We start from the raw sequence: 23,622 nt of genomic DNA, 5'->3' as shown, positions 1-23,622 counted from the left end.
ATATTTTGATGTTTATATTAAAAGATCTATATACAATTAACTTGCATAAATCAATCATTACCTGAAAACTTATGTAATTTAATAGCAACTATAATGAAGTCGCTTGGGATTCTAAAATAATAAGATAACTCTTTCAGTCGTTGAGCTCTTTTACTACAAAGATTTATTTTTGTTCTTGGAATTATTATAATGAAAACGAACTCAACATAGTGTACAGGTTATCGGAATTATGAAATAAGATTTTGGTCCGATTTTAGATTAATTAGATTAACAGGTTCGATTGTCGAAAAAATTGATATCATTACTTGGTTTATTTAATACTTTATCCATCATCTAAAGTTGTCTCTTATTTCAAAGGCATAAGAGGTCAACGCCAATATCGAAAAAAATTATGATTTTCGCTTAGAAAAATACTGGCCTGACTTTTATCATCTGTTATATAGTTTGGACCAAAAATTCTTATACGAGGCTTATATTGAAATAAGAGGCCAACGTGGATGATCTTCATATTTTTAAATTTTTGACTATAATTATTGATGACTTTCAATAAGCTGAATTTTGAAATCCGAAACAAATATTGATCGATGGACTGGTTTAGTTCAGCACTCTGTAGATTGCTGTAGACTGTTGTAATAATAAGATAAATATTCATTGTAAGACGCCAAATCGATTATAAAAACATTTTTTTAACATTCAGTCTTTCACTATTTGTTCATTAATTGTTGTGAAATCACTTTATTCAGGAAATATTTTCAGACACAACATTACTCAAAAAAAAAAAACACTAAATCTTGAACAACCGGAGACAAAATTGGACAATGGTCGTAGTACTGCCCTAATCAAAGTTAGATCACACACCTCAGAACCTGCTGGACCGATTTCAGAAAAATTCTGTACATAATATTATTTTAATACTTTTGTGTCACAGTGTGCAAATGGGTAAACTCGGACTATAGCCAGACCTACGTCCCATATAACACAATTTTAAATTCCTTTTGATTCTTTCACATTCCGGTATACAATTCAAGAAGAAATTAATATAACGCGACAAAACTTTGCTCTATTAGGTCCTTTGAAAAAATGTCCAGATCTAACCAAAACAGCTCAAGCCCCTATATACCGAATATGCGAACGCCATTACCTATAGTAGACTTTTGACAGAAAATATCGGTCCATGTGTGAGATATATTATTGAAATTTAGACAAAAGCGTTCCTGTTATTAGTATGTCTATGTGTAAAAAATGGGTTGATTCGGACCAATACTTCTTTCAGCCCCCATATACATAACATAAAGATTTTCGAACCTCTGGATGACTTTATACCGCATATATCGGCCAACATGTGAGTTATCTCAATGAAAGTTACAGAAGATATTTTACTCAAATCAGGTTATCTACTTGTATTATACATGTGGGTATAATTGGGCGAAAGCTTAATCGAACCCCCATGTAGCCAATTTGAGTATATTCAAACATCCGGTAGACTTTACTCTATATACACACTGTCAAGAAAGTATCGTGAATTTTTCATTTCCCCCTCTCATCTTCCGCTTATATGGAAGACAGGTATATTTTTTTTTCTAGATTGGTACAACTGTTCTTAATTATGATGGCAAAAATTAGTGCGATCTGTCTACCAGTGTGTTTATAGCAGCTGTTTTTGTCAGTCGACCACAGTAGTGTTTGTCGAATTTTACAAAATTTTTTAACGTATTCGTCTTAAATTTTGAACAAACACTCAACAAGTATCATTAAGCAAGCACCTTATTCACCTAATTTACCTTCGTGTAACTGCTGGCTATTTAGCAAATTCATAGACTTCAAAACAAATTCGACGCGAGAGCTGAAGGCAATCCCGGAAAATGCCTACAAAAAATGTTTTGACGATTGGAAGAAGCGTTGGCAAATGTGCATCACTCCAAATGGATGTTCTTTGAAGGCGATTAATTGATGATTTTATGTGAGGAAGCTTGATGAAACCTTGGGAGTTTTTTCTGTATTTTAATTGTATTTACTCTTGGTTAAAATAGATAGAAATCTAGTCAATACTAGCCCATTTACCATATCCTACTCAGAATTATTTTCGTTATTCTAACAAGTTTCATGCTGAATATGTCAATCAGTGAGTTTTATTTATGTATGAAATTGCTTCAAATTAATGCGATCAGCCGTCCTTTTTTCTGCCTCCCAATACTCCTCATATAATGGATTCCGTCTTTCCACTTGTATTTATACCGTTCAGGTTGATCAAAATGTGTGATATTTTAATGAAACTAAATGGATAAGATATCTACACCTTGGTCTGAACCTTATATCCCTAATATAATGAATTACGATGCTCTGATTGACGTTTTCCACACTGACTCAATATAATAAATTTAGCCCTCTGGGTCGACTTAATAATACATATTTCAGTTGAAAGTTTTCGAAATAATTTTAGCTGACGCGAACTAAAAAATAGCAACAAAACTAAGTCTAAGTTTATGGCCTTCAATATAAGTACAGAAAATAACGTATTTAATTGAATTTTATTCGCCATTTCTTCGAATAATGGATGTTTAAAAGCAACAAGTTTTTATTTTAATACAAAGTTTTGCCATAACCTGAAGGAATGATTCCTGCAAGTTGCAAGAGTATAAAATGTTCGGTTACACCCAAAATTTACTTCTTTACTTGTTTCTCATAATTTTTTTTTTTAATATTATTATTAATTTTTTAATTTTTTTATTATACTTTATTATTGATATTCATTGCAGTTACATACATACATAATTTTTATCATCAAACTATGTTCATTTGCCACACTAGTGCAAAGTTCAGTAAAGTGTGATAAAATTTGTTGATATTCAACATGGAACTAGTGCATCATTCAGTCAACATTTCGAAACATGATACTTGTATTACAAATTGTTTTCTTCAGCTAAGAACATACACACTTACTTACACATGTATGTATGAGTAATCTATTAACAACAACATGAATGATACATACATATGTATATATGTATGTTCGAGTATTTAATAGATTGCATTGTTTTGTTGTCAGTGGATTGACAAAGGTTTCATGCTTGCTTAGCATTATAACTGTTATTTGTAAGCGAGTACGTACATCTGTGTTCAAAATAAAAGTATTCTCTTAAATTCAAAGTAAAAAACTTATTGAAAATAGTATATTTAGCTTTTGTAAAAGTGTACACAAGACTAGGTAAAAGTTTCATTTCAAATCGATTTTGGATATTAAATCAAACTAGTTTTTTCGAGAGATTTAGTTATAATCAGAAAAAGTAATTTTTCCGTTGGATGTTAGCCTGCTTCTGCACACAACTGTATATGTGTTCGAAACTATAGATAAATACATATGTTTAATGTATATATGATATGTATACCTATGTATCTTCGAGAAATTGACTTGCATGCGTGAGCTTGGGCGGAAGCTGAAAATGCTCTTGCTTTAATCACTGCCATAATCAACCATTTACTGCTGTGCGGCATCACTTTGTCATATTAAAAATGAAATTAAAACGAAAAATTAAAATAAATTGATAAATAAACATAAGTGCTGAAACGAATTGACATGGGAAAACAAATAACTATAATGGCGAAAACGCAACAATGGCAAGCGAAGCACGATTGCTCAAAATCACACTGGTTTTGCTTAAATTAATCAAAGAACAAGGAAGAGAGTTGTAAATTCGGACACAACCGAACATTTTATACTCTAGCAACTTGCTGGCTTATTAGTTATTTGGGTACTAGGGCAAGTTTTCACCCAATTTTATTCATTCTAAGCAATTCTCTCAATTGTATTAAAATAATTTACATATTGGCCGATTTATGTCGTATAAAGTTACCCGGAAGTTAAAAAATCTTAATATTAGGTAATATGGGGGCTAAGGAAAGTATTGAACGGATTTAACCTGTTTTTACACGCAGGCATAGTATTATGAGCAACGGATCCCTACCGAATTTCAATTACATATCTCACAGATTGACCAATATTTTCTGCCAAAATCAACTATTGGTACTTTAAAGGCACTATTCGCCCAAAGTTTAATCCCATGATATTTATATTTCATTTGTATCCTATCAATTAAAAGAATCAAATAGAATTTGAAATTGTGTTATGTAGTCCGTTTCCGCCTACTTCCGCGCTGGAATGTCAAAGGAAATATGGTTGAAATCGGTCGTGCAGGTCCCGAGATATACATAGCTTTTAATCTAAATGTGAGCGGCGTCACGCCTATCGTCAAATTTTGGCATCGGCTCCTTTAAAGCTCTCTCATGCCATCTTTGGGGTAAAATTGAATGTTTCTGGCATATTTAGTTATTGATTTCCCGGTTTTTTAGATTTTTATAATGCAGTTAAGGGAGCTTAAGGAATTTGTCCTGAGCGATTTTGGCTGTTTTACCTTTAATGGTTTGGAATATGTGTACATTACACCCACTTTTCAAAATTTTTTTCCACAGGTGTCCAGCAATCTTTTTTTCTACGAATTTCATTATTTTTTTGAAAATCTCGGGCAATATAGCTATAATTTCGGCACAAATGCTGGCTGAGGGGTCATCAAGCAATTGCATAGTCTTACTTTTTTTAAATCGATTACAAAGGGAATCTGCGAGGCTGGTTGACCAGCGAATGTCACCTGTTTTTGATATCAGATTTCCTGAATGGTTTTCTTCCAGAAACTGAATCAAATAATTTGAAGTGCGACATGACGCCCCGTCTTGTAGCAAGCAGTAACCGTCCAATTCGATTACACGCATTTTCGTACAGACATAATACAAATATAATTATATGGATTTCTATTGGCTGTTTAGTTTCGTTTAAAAAAATAACATCCAATGATGGCCTTTGTTCCAATGTCAGTGAGAGATAATTTATTAATCTTACAATATCAATCCATGGATTAATGTATACTATACACGTAAAACTGGCCGATTATTAAATGCAAAGCAATTTCCGGTTATGAAGTGTTTTTGGTATTGTTCTTAATTGCGATTCAAGCGGCTAATAAATTGAAAAATTTATAAAATTTGACGCACACTCTATATAAATATATCTACATATGTAAAGAATTCATATATTTCTTTGAACAACTTATGCCTTAGTGGTATAAGTGATAGAGTTTTATGACTGAAAGCCTCCAAATAAAAGCATTAGTGGGCACACAGAACCAATTTTCTTTATGATCATCAATTTGTGGTACAAAATTGTATAAATTAATTATTATACCATGTTTAAATTAATGTTTAATTTTATTAGATTTGTTTTACTATAAGATGTAAACTCTGTAAGAAATCATTACATTCGATATAAGGGTATTTTGGGAAGCTTTGGGAGGCATTCATCTATTTATGTTCATATTTGGGTAGTGTAGTTATTTATTCAGTCATCTTTACTAATGGCTTCCTTCCAGCGCTTACCCGTTTATAGCCGAGCCCTTTACTAATGGCTTAGTAATCGAACAATAATATATTAGGGAAAGCGTGGCTTAGAGAGAAACTTGAATATACTTTCAAAATACTACACTGATCGATTTCATTACTATAACATATAGTTTTTATTCATTTATTATTTAATCGGCTACGCGTGCTAAACGCCAACAAATTTGTAATTTTTTTCTCTTCCTATACATATATTTTAATATGAATACAAATACAACTCTCTGCTAATGTAATGACGTTTTGTTATTCAAAATTTATTGACGCTGGCGTCGAAGTTGACAGCGAAGCGCTCAAGTTATTGACTTTGACCGCTTAATTGATTTGGAGCAGAGCTGTGAGGGCCAAAAAATACATACATACATACGTATACTGTATACTTTTATATGCGTATAGTAGATTATATATATGTATGTACATATATTAAGTTACACTTTTAAGTAATAATTTTGGCACTTCATACTTTATTAATACATTGCGGAAATATAACATTATTTTTTGAGAAAACCGCTTACACTTTCGCTTTCAAAATTTTCAAGTTCAATACTGTGAATGATGTTTATTGCTTCGCAATATCAGCTTTTTTCATTCTTAAAAGAATGAGTTTCATTTACTAACTCATGCATATCGCCAACTTATTTGTTTTCATGTGCAGCTGTATGTATGGAATTTTTATAAAATTATTTGGTCATAAATAATCTAATTAATGATTTCTGCAAACACAACATTTTTAATTTACAATGATAATAAATATTAAATAAAGTGTTCAAGTGCCGTTTTAATACACTGGACGACAAATCAAAGTTGTTAATATTCATGTAGACATACAGAGCACAAACTGTTTGGTTTTGTTAAGTCTATTAAGGAATTGAATCAACATAATTATAAGTCAAAAACAATTTTTTTTTAATATAATTTTTTGTTTGAAGAGGCATTTTATTTCTATTTTATTCTATTTTTATTAAAAATCGGAGCCTTATTTTGAAAGTATAGTATTTTCTTTATCCCCGTCTCCAGGGGTAGATCCCAAACAGAGTATCTGCCGGAGATAAAAATTTTGCTGCTTCAAATCATTTCGAATCCAAAGACCAACATTTTTTTTAGCATAGAAATAAATAATTACAGGAAATGGTTAAAGTTCACGCCAAAATAGTTATTTTTGTCCATGTGGCGGCTTCCCAATAAAAAAAGTAGTTTTTATGAAACAACTGAGTAGCTTAAAAATCGAAATTGTTATCCAAAATATCATTCATTCGTTCATTATCTGGAAAACTTATTTAAGGGAGATGTGTAAAAATTTCAAGTCGATTGGTCCATCACCTACAGCATTTCAAGTAAAAACGCGTTTTTTAATTCTTACAAATACACACAAATCTAAAAAACTTTCTCCAAAACAACTTCATATTTTCAGAGAATGCTCTCAAATATATAAGCATAAAAGAAGAAATCAACTTTTTTTATTTACAAGTGGATATAACCCCTTCACTCCGAGATATTTTCTTATAATATATGATGTTGCCTACCTTCAGGCTCAATATTCATATCTTAGCCAAGTCACGCACCTAATTAAATAACTCTGTTGAAAGGTTATCATTTCATTATTAATTAAAAAAACAAAATATTTTTAAAATAACATAACGTAATTGTATTAGTAGGAACTCAATAGTGAAGTCTGAAGGCAAACCTATGTAAAAGGTGATCCATTTCGGGGTACCCTACTTTTTTACAGAAAAAACTCAGAAACTTTAAATATAATGGGGAATATTTCTTATAATTTGAAAGTACATTTTTTGGTGTATATTTTTACTGGCAGCTAGCGAGGGCAAGACAGAACATATCTCCTGTCATCAAACAAACAGTCATGGCGTCGCTCTCGCGACTTCCGGCACTCACGTCACTGTTGACAGTCATAACTTTGAAGTCGTAGATAATTTCGTCTCTCTTGGAGCCAGCGTAAACACCACCAACAATGTCAGCTTAGAAATCCAACGCAGGATAACTCTTGCCAACAGGTGCTACTTTGGACTGAGTAGGCAATTGAGAAGCAAAGTCCTCCCTCGACGAACAAAAACCAAACTCTATAAGTCACTCATAATTCGCGTCCTGCTATATGGTGTAGAGGCTTGGACGATGACAACAACTGAGGAGTCGACGTTGCGAGTTTTCGAGAGAAAAGTTCTGCGAAAGATTTATGGTCCTTTGCGCGTTGGCCACGGCGAATATCGCATTCGATGGAACCATGAGCTGTACGAGATATACGACGACATGGACATAGTTCAGCGAATTAAAAGACAGCGGCTAAGCTGGCTAGGTCATGTTGTCCGGATGGCCGAAAACACTCCAGCTCTGAAAGTATTCGACGCAATACCCGCCGGGGGAAGCAGAGGAAGAGGAAGACCTCCACTCCGTTGGAATGACCAAGTGGAGAAGGACCTGGATTCTCTTGGAATATCCAATTGGCGCCACGTAGCGAAAAGAAGAAACGACTAGCGAGCTGTTGTTAACTCGGCTATAATCGCGTAAGCGGTGTCTACGCCAATTAAGAAGAAGAAGCTATCGAATGACACGCGTAATACTTTGCTCCAAGGCCTGAATCGAAGCGGGATTGTCTGCACATATTTTAGACGATACATTAGGGTGTCCGTTATTTACCGAATTGATTATTTTTGACGAGACGCCCCCTAAACTTTTAGTTTTCTATCTAAAAAAGATATCAGGCCATAAAAAGCCCTTAATTTTCATAATAAACCTTGCCCCAAACACGAAACATTTCCCATTTAAATAACATGGGATTTTGCCACTTTTTACGAATATTTCTTTTTCTCTGGAACTTTCTCGTTTATAGGAATAAAACAGTCATGTTCTTGTACATAATTGGTCTTAAAAAGTTTGTGGTACTTTCGATATGCCTCACAAGTTATTCACGGTTAAGTCTTCTGGGTAATTTACCGTTTTCGAACTTTTACGGCAAATTGAATTTTTTTTTGTAAAATTCAATTGTTTATTCTAAAAAATATATATAGTTTTAAGATAAAAAATAAGAAACATTTGCAAATCAAAATAAATTTAAACCATTTAAGTACATCAGATTTCCTTTATTAATCATTCCTTAGTTACATTTGAATATTTTTTTTATACTCGTTTACAACTTGAATAACTTTAAAAGAAGTAAGTATATCGAAAAATTGTCAAGACTTTTTTGTAGAACATTCAATTCTGTACAAGAATATGACTTTTTTATTCCTACAAACGAAAAAGTTCCAGAGAAAAAGAAATATTCGTAAAAAGTGGCAAAATCCCATGTTATTTAAATGGGAAATGTTTCGTGTTTGGGGCAAGGTTTATTATGAAAATTAAGGACTTTTTATGGTCTGATATCTATTTTTAAGATGGAAAACTAAAAGTTTAGGGGGCGTCTCGTCAAAAATAATCAATTTGGTAAATAACGGACACCCTACTATATATATTCCTACTGGAAAAAGTCTAATGGTGCGATCTTCGTGTACAATCGACGGGCCCAAAATGTTAAATTATCTGCTCACCGAAATTTTCTTTCAAAAAACCCTATTTAAGGTTTCGACGTAAAATGCACCAAGTCGTGCCATACGTCAGTCCGAGTTGTTGCGATCGGCGCCAAATCGACTCTCCACGGTCTTCGTGGGTTTTTTAAATCTTAACAGATATCTTCGAGAGCGTGCCGATATTTTTATTTTTGGTTATCGAACCACCATAGCGACAAGTAATTTAGATGAGAATAACGTAGTAACTAAAATATACTTCTAACAGAGAAAATGACAAAAGTTGGAGCATACAGTACCTTGTTGGTGGTAAAAGTAGATTACAAAATGAAAAACAAATTATTCAAGTGTCAATTCATGGGAAATAATTATATTTCTTTGCTTAAAAAGTTATAGGCGCAGATTTTCCGAAGTAACCTTTTAATATATTAATAAACTTACCTTTAACATATTCCAACCTTTCTCTCGCGCCTCCTTTAGCGTAAAATTTAATAGTAGTTTGGGAACTACTGCTTTTGTTTAGATTACCAGTGTCCAATAGGCAAGTTATCGTCGATTCAATTTTATGACTACAAATTTTTATGACACTTCGATTACTTCATTGGAAGTTTTATAATTTTTGTCGAAAGATAATATGTGTTTACGAGATGTGTACCAGCCTTTAAGCACACTAGTGTGGACTAGGTGGTTGTAGACTACAGAAGTTTGTAGAAGCATTGGCATAAAAGCATAAAACAAATAAAAATTAAACTATTATATATGTATATATAATAAAAAGCAGTAAGTGCAATTACTTTATAATATACCTACTATTTGTACTTGCCCATATGTGTTTTTAGTGTAACGTTATTTGTTACTGATTTATAGACAAAAAAAAATCACGTGTCATGTGTCGGTTTAGTGACGTTACTATACGATTACAAAAATGTGCCACGTGATCGCGGGTGTTGTAAAGAAAATAAATATAATATTTTATTTACTGAATAATTATTTTTACCATATTTGTTTTTGTAATACTTATTTTTGACATTTCTAAAAAATATCTGCGTGTTAATAATAATTGATTAATCTAATTATTGATGTGATCAGCATTGCAGTTTATGTAATGTAATTACAAAATTTTTGCTCTGAAAATTTTCAAAAAATTTCTCAATGTGGTGAAAGATCAGTCTGGCAGAAAGTTCGTATTCCTCAGTTCGTATTATTATTTTATAAAAAATTTTTCTCCAGCTATCATTATCGTAAAGACTGAAAAGAAAAAACGTTTAGAAACAACTATTTTTTTCTACTATAATTTTTATTGATTTCTAAATCGTTGAATTGATTGATTGTGAACTCGCGCAACTCTCGAACAGAACTTTCTCTTATTAAAATTTTCATGAACTAATGCTATTATGAGCATAAAATAGTAAGACTTTGTTCATAGTTTTAGAATTCTTAATTTATTCTTTAAAAAGTAATCCCCCGTGGCCGTTAAATGACTTTGATTGACGGTTTCGGCGGACCTTGATTTCCGACCTGCTTTGACGTGGTTTTTTCGGCTCAACTTTGTAACGATCGCCAGTAATAAAACGTTTCATGACATCCTGGTAGTCGGAAAGCATTGTTTCACAGACGTTAACGCGACGATGCTAGTAGTTGACGATGGGCTTTAATTTTTCACACAATACGCTCGATAGAACCTCATATGCGATGTTGAAGAGAGTTATCCAATGATAGTTGGCGCAGATTGTTGGGTCTCCCTTTTTGCGGATTGGACAGAGCACATTAAATTCCAATCGTGGGCATGCTTTCGTCCGATCATATTAAACAAAGAAGCTGATACATGCTTTTTATCAGTTCCTCGCCACCGTATGGTAATATCTCGGCCGGCAATCCATCGACCCCCGCCGCTTTGTTGTTCTTCAGATGGGTATGGGTCCTGGTGTTATGTTTTCACTGCCGCTCATCAGGGTGGAGAAGTGTTCCCTCCATAAATTCGGTATGCTCTGGGAATCAGTCACTACATCACCTCGGGAGGTATGCTTCGGCATTACCCGTGTCGGCTAGCTTGTCAAGTTACTCTTACTTACCCATTGCGCGTGATGGGGTCTTATAATATCAACTGTACAATTTCAGTTGCCGAGCTTGAGCTTTTGTCTTTGTCGCAGAAAAACTGTAAAATATGAAGAATTTTCTGTCTGCTGGTGGCCATCTTTAACGCGTGCTCAAACAGTAGAGAGTTAAGAAATCAGGAAACTGTTAAGGACATTTTTTTAGTACGAAATCTTATCTTGCTCACGCCGTGTAGCAATACACACACATCACCAAACCCATCAATTGGAAAAATTAAGGATTTCTTTTTACAAAATCGCTTAAATTTGGTCCACTCTGCCTATCATGGGAAAATTGATATTCGCATGTGGATTCAAAAGTTCAACTGTGGATTTGTAGAATGGCTTTTTATAACTAAATTTTCAAACAAAATTTCTTTCTGTAGTGATTTGCGAAAATATCCAGTGGTCCCAAGGTCGCGCTAATTATGATAACAACATTACTTCCATTAAGTAATCGTGCTACTAGACTTGTTTTCAATTGAAACTATCATTGTAGCTGAGTCAGATCACAAAAAAACCCCGAGTCATAAACTGCGTTCAAATATAATAAAAACAACCAAAAATCGCAGTTAGCAAACATCCTACGGGTCAAACAAAGCGATGAAAGTCTGAGATAAAATAATAAAAACGCCAATAAATGAAAAATGTTATACACCTAAGTAGCAGTAGCGCTTAAATTTAGTATTAATTATTAATTCGGCTTATCTGCATGTACACATATGGTTTCGTTTATTTGCCAAAATTCAATTATTTTATTGCACCAATCAATCAAATTTTCGTACGCGCAGCAAGCTGCAGCTCTTTTTGTCTTTATGACTAGACGAGTATAAAGCCAAGAAAGTAGGCGTATCATTTTAATAACATTTATTGGCCATTAATGCGTTCGCGATTTTAATCTGAAAGTTTTTTCATAAACCTAACATTCTTTGTCATATTTAGTATAATTTAACAAAACTTTTCCTCATTTGCAATTAATTTGTTAAACAGCAAGGTTGTGTCTCAAAGATACCGCGTTCAAGTGTTTTCAAACGTATCAACTTCAAGTGGAGAGCTTAAAAAGTGAAAGCTACAAATGTGAGCAGGTGAAATTAGAAGTGTTACCTTTCTTAGACTACATAATCGAATTAGTGGTTTCAATCACAATTTTTGATAACAAATTCAGATTATGAATCAACAGCGATCAATTACACTTATTGTCAGATAATGTAAAAGCCCCTGCGAAGCTTTCATCTGCTTTTGTTTCTGCGAAATACCACCACTCGTCGAAAGAGAAATGCGCCACGGTTACATTCTAGCGAAATAAATAAATATACGCAATTTAATCAACGCTTTATTGATTACAAGTTCAATTAAATACTTGCTGTTGCTCCAGAATGTTCGATTCGGCGGCAGCGTAGAGGATCACTTAGAGCGCAGTGACTTTTACCGCAATGTTGATTGTGAATTTGAATGAATCACGAGCAAGTTGCGTTTATGACAACTTTCGCATAAATAAAGCCAGTATATATAAATACAATATACGCATTGTTAAATATAAAATTAAATTTCTTTTTTTATTGCTTCAACGACGACAATGTCCGTAAATAACAATAAATATTTTGTATGCATAATAATAGCAAATATGAGTAGTTATCTGTGGCATCAGTACATCTGCTGACGCATAAAAATAACTTTATGCATTGGCCACTACTTGAGTCAAGTGAGTGACAATTATAATGGAGTTGAACTTTTGCACTTCACAGTATTCATAAATATTTTCTGTGTATTTAAAAGCAATAAATGACAATTTGTGGGTATAAAATCACGTGAAAACCAGGAAGAAATGTTTATAGTTTTGTTTTGCATCATTCGTAAAGATCCTTAATTTGTTTATATATGTATATCTTATATATCATAAAATTTTATTAAAATCTCCTCTTTAGAATCTTTTAAATTGTATTCGCTCCGAAATGTATGCAGCGTTTTGTAATGTGCTTTCTTTTGTCGGTGATCTAAGATCTTAAATTATAGTTCACAAGCTCGGTTACTTGAAAAAACTCTTAAAACATGAAACGAACTCAGCTAATAGTAGTATTACCCTGGTGTTTATCGCTAATAATTATGCTGACAATTTCTCAAATATATTGCTTGTCCCAAAAATTAGAGAAATTTAAAGTACTCTTAAATATAATATATCCTCTGTAATAGTAAAGTTTGTGTAAGTATCAAAACAAAATCATTATTATTATTTTTTGAAAAACTGCTTATCAAAAAACAGCTTGGTATATTTCCAAAAGAAAGTTCTATGGACGAAAAATCTTTGTATCTAGTCCCCAGAGAAACTTTTCTGTTTTCAGAAGTCAAAAGACAATCAGTATTTTAATGGCAAAGAGGAAATCTCCAAGAATGAGGCCTAAAATAGCAAAGGGAAAGTTGGAATTGCCATTTTTGGTGTACCAGTCATAAACCGGCTTCAATTTTCAACTTGTTTGGTATATAGCTTGTATCTGTCGATGATAATGCCTCTAGTTAAATTTTACTAAAAATTCCAAACACGGAGTATTATTTGTCAAATAAATTTTCATTTTTATTATACCCTAAACAGTGTTTACTAAGTTTGCTACGAAATTTATAACATCCAGAAGGAAATTCTCAAGACCATATAATATATGTGTAATAGCCGATTTAACCATGTCCATTAAAGCGTTACGATTTACAGGTGGCCATTTGCGTATGCGGGAAATGTTATAGGAATCATTCTGAACAACTTTTCCCAAGATACTATGGATCTAAAACGGGTTTCGAACAAGCAATCGGATCTTCAAGGCGAAGCTTCTTAGGGATCATAAAATTATGTTCATCAGTTTTAGAGATATCCGAATGAAATTTAATACGTTTGTGTATTTTGATATTCTATTGATTATTTGTCGGAATCGGCCAAATCGGAAAATAACATATATCTCCCATACAACCGATTATTCAGATTTTTTAAACTTAGGCTTAAAAATCTCTGGCTGGAAACTGGTTTAAGGTCCAAAGTCTCTTAGGCAGAATTTTTCAGAATGATCTGTGGAATATTTTCCGCATAATCGACTTTTTAGAAAAAAATCGACCTCAGTTTTTGAGATATTGATATAAAATTTCGCACACTTCCTCTCCAAAAAGCTCTTTAGTTGTCGGTGCCGCCAATATCGGATCACTATAGCAGATAACTGTCATACAAACTGAACAATCAAAATCATATTCTTGTATGGAAAAATATTTTATTCAACATGATATCTTCACGAAATGTGACACGGCTTATTTCCAAAGTAAATTATACCTTTACTTTATACTTAACTCCGAACAAATTGTTCTAATCGGACTGTTTTAGTATATATGTAAATGCCATACAAACTAACCGACCGAAATCAAGATTTATATGAAAACTTTTTCATTTGTGAAGGCTGTTATAGCTTCGATACAAACGAAGTTAATAATTTTCATATTATAAATCTTTCATCGTCTATGTATAGTGTAGACCGCACAAACTGATAACTTCCAACAATTTTTTGCCACCTAGTAGATAATAGATAATTGCGAACAGGGCTTCCCTGGATTAGCGGTCCAGAGTCGGTTTTAAACTCTTGAACATGATGTCAACTCTAATGTCAGTGTGATAACAAGTATTTTATCTTGCTTAAAATAAATTATAAATGTACTACAAGGTGAGGTTAAGTTTATGGTAGGATGACAAAAATAACCAAATTTCAACGTTTCTGCGTAAATATCATAATACATTCTGGTAAAGAAGTCCCTTCTGACTACAAAAAAAAAAAAATAAAAATAAATGAAAAAAATTATTTCAAATAAAAACTATGAAATTTGTAAGAAAAGAAAAAATATTTTTAAAAATAATAAATACAAAATTATTCAGAAAATACCCAAATAAAGATTTTGCTCAAGCTGGCAGCTCATTTTGGCAGACATCCCACATCTAAACATCGCCACTCAATCAGTAATGTTATATGAACTACGTACAATATATTTACGTATGTAATTAATTACTAAATATTTGCGATTTAAGTGATCAGCTTATCACAGTTCAGCAAATATTCCTACATAACTATTTATAGAAATATACAAAAATATTTGTGAAGTGAAGTGTTGTTGCTGGCGTCTTATCACGCTTTCTCTCTATCTCTTTCTATTGTTTTGGCGATTTGGTTCAGTGAAGGTTTTGTGTTGACTTAATCTATGCACTGTGACTATCAGCTCGGTGGCTGGGTTTCGAATCGTTTTCACAATAGGTTTTGACAGATTCTCGGCACGGTTGATCGGTAACGGACGCCAATACTTCAATAAGCGTGCTCATAATCCTAACGATACTTAAGCGGGTTATAGTTTAACAAGGTCTAAACTGGTAGAAAGCGGTTGCTGAAAGTTATTCGGAGGTAGTGCTACTACATTGAACTTTCTATAAAGAATAGGTTCGTAGCTGTGTTTGAAAGTGTGACATGTGATTTAAAAAATAATAAAAAAGTAATAAAAAAATAGACGACATAAAAAATTAGCGGAAGTGAGAGTTTGAACTGCAGTGAAATATGAACTTATCATCTAATTAAAATGATTTGATGTGTGGTCGTTTTTAATTTAAGAACATTACGGAAAATATTTTGGTATAAATTTCTGAAATAAAATTTATTTTATAAAACTTTTTGTGTTAACAAAGGAAAATATTTTTCTAAAGTTTATTATATAAATATAATAGTTATGTAGTATAAAATTATGAACTTTGAAATACATACCAAACGTATTGAGAAAATATTCTTTAATGAGAGTTCAATTTTTTAAAATAATATTTTTCATTGTTTATTTTTCTTCATAATTGCCGAAGTAATCACTGCACTGTGGCCTCTGTACACTACGCCCTCAAAATGGTTCTGTCAACAACATACAGTTGGTTCACATATTAATATTTGCTGATGTTTTGATTATATGTACATATGCCTTATTAGTTAGATATTTATTTGTTACGAATACATATTTACCTCTAACAGTCGAACTACATTTAACCATTAGCTCTTCTAAGACTATTATCGAATTAAAATGTATCGACAATTTAGGCTTCTTTTGACATATTGCATCATAAATATGTCTCATGAAAGGTATTTTTAAGAAATTTAACTGCTTATAAATAAATGGCATACATCAGAATAAAAAATCTGATGGCATGCCTTTGTCTACAAGCAGCTTTTTCAAATATCTTCTTAAAGGAAAAGGTGTGTATTATGGTTACAAACTTCTATTGTTATTTTAGGTCTATTCTATGTATGTAGCTAATATATTCAAACTGATGAGTTTTTAATTTTTTTAATGTAATATTTTTTAACCAATTTCAGTAATCTCCAGGTCTACTAAAGAAGGATAAGATAACTAGTTCCGACATGGTTGTCCGAGAACAAATCAAAAAACAATAGTTGGGACATGATTCTTCACTTCAAAAATGATACTTGTAGTTTTGCTATCCAATTGGACCAATTTCTAACGTAACATGGTTCTCAAATGAAACTATAATTTTAATTAGCATATCTACCGGCGTTTAAGTTAAGGCTAAACTTGTAAATATTTACATTCATGACTACTTAATATAACAAATACAGATTTAAAAGTAAATTCTCTCTAACTTTTAAAACTGTATTTGAGTTTTTAATTTTTCATAGAAAATATTTTAGTAAAGCACTGCCATTTCATTTGATATTTCTGCCTAGTAATATTTTAGCGGATCGTATGATCTTTCTTTGTTGCTGATCTTAACTGATAGGTCTAACTTAGACATCAATCTGTTAGACCTAATCCATAACAATTATTTTCAAAAGTATATTTCACTGGACGGCAACTCTCTTGACTCAAAACGTACCTCCTAATAATATGAGCAAAAAATAGTAAGACTTTGTTCTCAATTTTAATATTCTTAATTTATTCATAAACCATGAATTCTCGCTCAAAGTAATTGAAAATTTGACGAAAAACTCACGAAAAATCAATGCAGCATCTGACGGTACATTATCGTTGGGCAAAAACCAAGAGTTGTTGTCCCATAAATTCCACCTCTTTTTACCATTAGCTCCGATATAAATTCCTTGCTGACAGTTTGGTCGGAAGAAATTCGCAGTGTCCCACATCTTGGTAATGACAGAATACTGTCAACATAACCTTGATTTTTGAATAATGATTTTGACGTTTGAATAATTTCTACCAATAAAAAACACTCGCTCGCGAGAAATAATTATCACCAAAGGCTGTTTCCAACATTCTGAACATCTCGGCACCAGAATTTGGATTCCGCACACAAAATTTAATGAAACTTTTTGTTGAATAATTTCACTCATCCTAATTATCGCCGAATGAACTTTATGTACTTTAAAAAGTCTAATGTATACTAAACTAATGATTACTTAGATGTGACATTTGGCAGAGCTGTCACTAACAGTCATATCAACATAGAAAGAAAACATTTCGACGAATGGGTCTTCTATCGAAATTTAAATTAAAAAGTCTTTTATTTTGTGGCCACAGTAAGTTTGAAAACGAATATTTTAAGTTACTATAAACAGCACAAATAACACTTGTAAGTCGAAATGTTCTAAAAATGTCAAACTTTAGGATGATGTTGTGAGTTACCAGATTACAGCAGCTTGACAAATCCCTAAATACAAAAGGCAACCTACACAGCTGTCACGCAAACTGATCGATCCAAATCCAGGACTTGTTGGGAAAACTTCTTTAAGGTATCGTTTCAATATGAAATTTTCGAAGAATAGATTTTTTTGTTGCATTATCGGACAGTACACACTGTTATAAACATTCTCTCAAAACTTGCAATCGAAATTAAAAATTATTACGGTCGCTACAGCGTTTCTTGTAGAAAGGGAACAGAGTGGAGAACAGAGAAACTCCAGACTTTAAACGCGTTTTTCTCAGAATGGTGTTTTTCGAAACGGATTCCTCCTTTCTTAAAAGAAAAGTTTTAAAGATATCTATTCAAATTCGTAGAGAACATTTTTAACGTTATTCACTATCGTGCTATGAAAGCTTCCAATTTTTTCTACAAAAAACTGTCGAAAAAAGGGCCAAATTTCGACACTTTTTGTTCAAACCAAAGTTTGTCAAATTTTGAAAAAAAGGAAAAAGATTCCAAAGCTCAATAGCGACTTTCCTACGATTAACAACTTTTTTGAAATTTTTCGCGGAATTTGTGATAAATTATTGTCCTATGGAAAATAGCTACCATATAATTTGACCCATAAAAATTAAGATAAAGATCGACATTAAAGACGTTTTTCTTTATTAAGCAATCTTAACACGACATGGAGTTTTTGCATATTAAACAATGTAGTTGTAAAGAATTGCAGAACTGTTTTGCGTTCGCCGGTAAAGTTGTCAGATTTAGTTACATATTTATGTAGATAGTATAAGAAATGAAGGGTGTATCTCTTCCATGCAGCTTTAACTTTGTTGTTTTCATGTCGAAACCCTACAGCTCCACTTGCGTAATTAATATTTTTAATACAAAAATAACATCTCTGCGACTTTTGAAATATTTTTGTACATACAAACACCGTACACAAATACTAACACACAGCATTGCAAGTTGAACATCACGTGCTTAAATAAATTCATTTAATGATTTTAATTATCTCTTTTTTCCGAAAGTCAGCTTCCCGCTCATGCTTTCTCTTTTCAACTGCCTGCATTTGCAACGCTTTGATGTGTTAATAATTCCTGTGAGACTATTAGTTACTTGTTAATATTTATTATGTTTGTATTACAGTTATAAAAACTATGTACTATATACTTTTGTTATATATAAAAAGTATATAAATTATTTTATAAATATTTGTAATAAAGTCTATAATTAACCACAATCTACAATAATCGTGATCAAGTTTTGAGCTGATGCCCATCTTTAATTACAAGCCGATCACGTAAATGGCGTGAATATTAAAAACATCCTCATTATACTGAAAATATATGTATATGTGCTTCCAAACAAGTAAGAGGCGAAAGCAATTTCGCACTCCCGTTGATAAGTAAAACGGCTGATAATTCATATACGACCACCGTTAACCTCCGTGTGTTGAATGGAAATTTTTAGGGGCTCGCTTGGCAAAAAACTGTCAAATTTCATCACACAATTTTTTTTTTATTTCAAGTATTAATTTAAATTATTTATGTTATATGAAAGTATGTATAAACTATGTAATTTTTTCTATATAGACTTTGGCTTGTATGTGGTCTAAAGTAAAGATTTCTAATAGGATCACACGTTTAGTTTGCTCGGAGATAAGTTTTAAAAAATATCACTGGCACATTTAAACGGTTTTTGACACTTTCCGGAATATTAATATTACTTGTTGAGTTGTGACAACTTTTCCTTGAAGCCAAATCTGGAGTTATACTTGTACGAAATATATACGACGGTTTTTTGATAATTTTTTAATAGGCAATGAACAATCGTATAAATTTCTCATTAACTAGGGTTATTAGAGCTTACGGTAAACATCTAACAGTCATTCTGTGTTAATGGATACGATGGGCATTGACTGGTTCTTCACAATAATTCTGAATCTGAAGTTAGTTTAGTGCGGCCGCCGTCAGAAAGATTCGAATTACTATTAGTGTAGGCTTCCAAAGTGTAGTATTTTCGGAGAGATACCGTTATTTCTCAAAAGTTTCTTATTTCGCACTTCCGGTCTGTAATTGACCGCTTTAAATGAAATCGTATATTTTACAAAACACTTGGGATAGTAATAATTCCAAATTTAATATGGGATGTACAACAAAACGTTAAACAAAAATTTTTTAGTGTTAATTTCTAACTTTCCCAATTAAGTGTTTGAAATGGGCAGGAAGACTTTAAATGCCGACTAATCATACCACTATAGGAATCACTCGATTTTAACTTAAAGCTGAATAGTATATTGGCTGCTCCCTAGCGGCCGATACTATCGACTTTTCTATCCTGCTTGGAATGAACCTTTGTCCGGGTTTGTCCGGAAAGTAATAGGACTGAGTCGATTTAAAAAAATGTATTTAACCAATCGTTACAATTATTTCAAAACATTGAAAGCGGCACAGAAGGCATTCTCCGGAATAGTCTTGAGAGCCGAGTTGCACGACGCCGGCGTGTGCAACTCAGAATATTGCCTCTTTGTCTCGAAATCATACTCAAAGATCCATGACTTGTCACCTGTGATTACAAGTCATTCAAAAATTAAGGGTCACTTTCACACATATTCAAGTCGCTTAGCATTCTTCTACTCGCCGCAATTTCTGGTCGTCGGTGAGCTCTTTTGAGTTCATGTTCGTGCACACCTTGCGCATGTTCAATTCTCCGTCGCAATGTCATGAACCATAGATTTTGATAAATTCAACATCTGGACAATTAAACGAATACTTAGTCGACGGTCTGAGTTCAAAACCTTGCGCATACGAGTCACATTGTCGGTGTTTGTCGAAGTCGCAGGTCTCCCAGCACGGTCTTCATCAACGACCTCTGCCCGGCTCTCCAAAAATGCCTGGTGCCACCGAAGCACACCACTACTTGCTAAAGTAACATCAGGGTATGCTTGCTTGATCATGTCAAACATCTCTGTCGCAGATTTACCGAACTTCACACAGTATTTAATCCCGTACCTCTGTTCTAACAAACGCTGCATTTTCAGTTTGCAGCACTCACAAAAACACGTCTCATGAAAATATTTGTTCTTACTCTTCAAGTGCTCGGAGATAACTGACCAGCCGCTCGTTCGTTAGCTAGGAACGCCCTCTACGAAGTATAGTCGTGGCGGAAGAAACTCAGACCTATTACTTTCCGGACAAACCCTGTATATGTAGTAGGCAAGTTTTAAGCGATATTTTACAGTTTGGCATTCCATCATCAATGGATCTGTAAACAAAATAGATATTTTCAGACAGAAAATTAGCCTCGGCAACCACAAACCGCCCATTATCTTTATCATTTCGAAATTTCAATATTTGCTCTTCACTGACAAGCTTTCCGAGAGTGCTTTAAGGCATCTGAAACTTGTAACTTTCTCATTTTCTCTTATGTCTGGTGAGCAGGGATTATTTCGCTTATATTTAGTACCATTCGGCACACTACTTAAACAAAAAAAGTTGGAAATTTGAATATATATTACTCATACATATGTGTATAACAACAGAAGCTACTTAATAATTCAATCAAATATACATAAATGTCGTTTGCCATAAAAACATATTACTTTCGCACTTTAACTTTGGAGCAAATTGCTCTTGGATAAGCGTTGCCACCTACAGAAACGCAGCTCAGTTTCCACGTGCTGCATACAAATAACAATCAAAGTCTACACAGCCATTCACACTTCTATATTTACACACACATATATGCCAAAGCACGGCTAACCAGTCACATTCTTTTTCATTGCAGAAATAAAACGCGCAGAGAAAGTATATACCGTGATAAGTGCAACAGCAACAATAAAAAGTCATAGAAAAATTCAACAAAAATTATTTTTCACAAAAAGAAACGCAGAAAAACTTAGTAAAGCAATGTCAAATTGGCAAGCGATTGCATCGAGCAGAGAGTAGTAATTGCATTTTGTGTGGCGCGCAGCAGGAATTGAACAATTGCCAGCCACAACAGCAGCAGCATCAACAACAGCGCCGCCAATTGAGTGCAAATTGCGTGCCAACAACACGCTGCACACGACAACCAGCCATCATTTGCAGTTTTAACGGCATAATTTGAAAAACATACTGCTGGTGAGGAGCATAAGCAACAGACTGATTTAAAAGGCGCTTCCTTGCGCTTTCACCAACCCAAAGAGAAGAGCTTTACTGCACACAAATACACACACATTCCAGTCGCTGATTATTTTCTTAAGTAGCTCATACTAAATATAAATATGGTGCATGCACCGGCACGTAAAAATAATAAAAACTCAAATGGCAATTGTGATTTGGTGGAGGATGTACTGACACCGGTGCCACCAGATGGCGGCTGGGGTTGGATGGTCGTCTTCGGATCGTTTATGATACACATCATCAGTAAGTACAAATTTTTTGTTATTTATAGTACTTGATGTATGTAACTGGTAATAATAGTCGTATTCGCTTGGCCACTTCTCTGCTGTCGAAGGTTATGACTCTTGTCAAATAATTTAAATTGAGATAATATACAATCTAAGTTATTTATAAAATTTTATTTATATAAATATGAGACCGTATGAATATAACATTAAAGTTATATAACCGCTTGCTCTATTTGATTATGCCAGCCTGTAGCATTTATACCAATTGTTTGTTCGATTTACCTTCTTCTAAGGTCTACATTATAGCAAAATTATTATAAATAAATAAATATCGGCTTTTCCAATAGGGATGATATGATTTCCAAGTGTCGTTTCATATGTTTACAAATTATTTAATTTTAATATTAAAATCTCCAATTGCAACTTCTCGTGCTCTCTTGCCATTTTTGGTCGTATTAATCGTCCACCTGTGCTCGCTATTCGTCGCATTGTTGAAAACTTCGAGAGTACATTTTCTTTACATAATGTTCATGGGCCAATAATACAAAGAACCACTCGAAGTAATGAAAATATTACTTCCGTTCAGGCAAGTGTTACAGCAATTTGTCGATTCCAAGACGTTCTCAACAATTGGGACTATTCAAACCACAACCCGGCGGATTTTAAGAAAGGATTTGGGCTTGCATCCTTATAAAATTGTACTCACTCAAGAACTGAAGCGTTGTCCTGATGGAAGACGAAGCCCTTTCTGTTCAGTTCTGGCCGATTTTTTTGGTTTTTCGATTGCTTGCTTCAATCTCATTAGTTGTTGACAGTAAAATGTAGAACCAATCGTAATAGTGGATGATTCCTTTCCCTTTTCAAACCCAGCAAACACTCAGCATAACCTTTCGAGGCGTCATTCCTGGCTTTGCGATCATTTGTTGAGTTGTTTTGTCTTTACCACGCTTGGACCATGATATTTTTCACACATTATCGTCGTATTTGACAGAAACAGTTCAATTTCATTTCGTTTCCCTTCTTTCCTCCCTTTTTCCCTCTGTCTTGTAAATTGAATCATCTCCAACTCACAGATGTCACAATTTATCTAGTAATTTCGTTGACATGCTTTTCTTATGGATAATTTATTAAATAAAATAAATGTGAAAGTGTTTCAACTGGAAGTTAGGATCCCAAGTTAAAAGTTTGGAGAAGCTAATAAATATCCTTTAAAGATTTGAAGTTAATATTCCCAGGTGTTATCTGTATCATAGCAAGCCGCAAGCACATTGAGTACTTCAGAACTGTAGAAGTAGAGAAGAAAGACTTACATCCAGCATTTAATTTAACTCTTTGATTCGCATGTCTTAACCTTACGGCATCTTCCATAAAGCCAGTGCGTATGAGTAACTTCTGGTGTTATATGCCAGTACGTTGCCTTTAGTAGATAGATGTGATCCAAAAGATATCTATAAAATTTACAACATGTAAACAATAGAACAGGAACAGCGAGTTACAAGTATGTGTACTCATATATATACAAATATTTGT

At 33.2% G+C, this 23,622-nt stretch overlaps 1 long non-coding RNA gene across 2 annotated transcripts in view; it reads left to right on the top strand.

Annotated features, from left to right (window-relative positions):
* LOC120775083 overlaps positions 1 to 22,102 on the top strand; it is a 45,230-nt gene extending 23,128 nt beyond the window's left edge. For both annotated transcript variants that reach the window (XR_005705288.1, XR_005705289.1), the window contains exon 3: positions 21,489 to 22,102. This is a non-coding gene — a long non-coding RNA (uncharacterized LOC120775083). The remainder of the gene's footprint in view (positions 1 to 21,488) is intronic.
* Positions 22,103 to 23,622: the final 1,520 nt, after the last annotated feature.

Source organism: Bactrocera tryoni, chromosome 4 (assembly GCF_016617805.1).
Source record: "Bactrocera tryoni isolate S06 chromosome 4, CSIRO_BtryS06_freeze2, whole genome shotgun sequence".
In the NCBI taxonomy this organism is placed as follows: Eukaryota; Metazoa; Arthropoda; class Insecta; order Diptera; family Tephritidae; genus Bactrocera; species Bactrocera tryoni.
The sequence above is the reverse complement of the archived record's forward strand: the minus strand, read 5'-3'. Positions and strand labels throughout refer to the sequence as shown.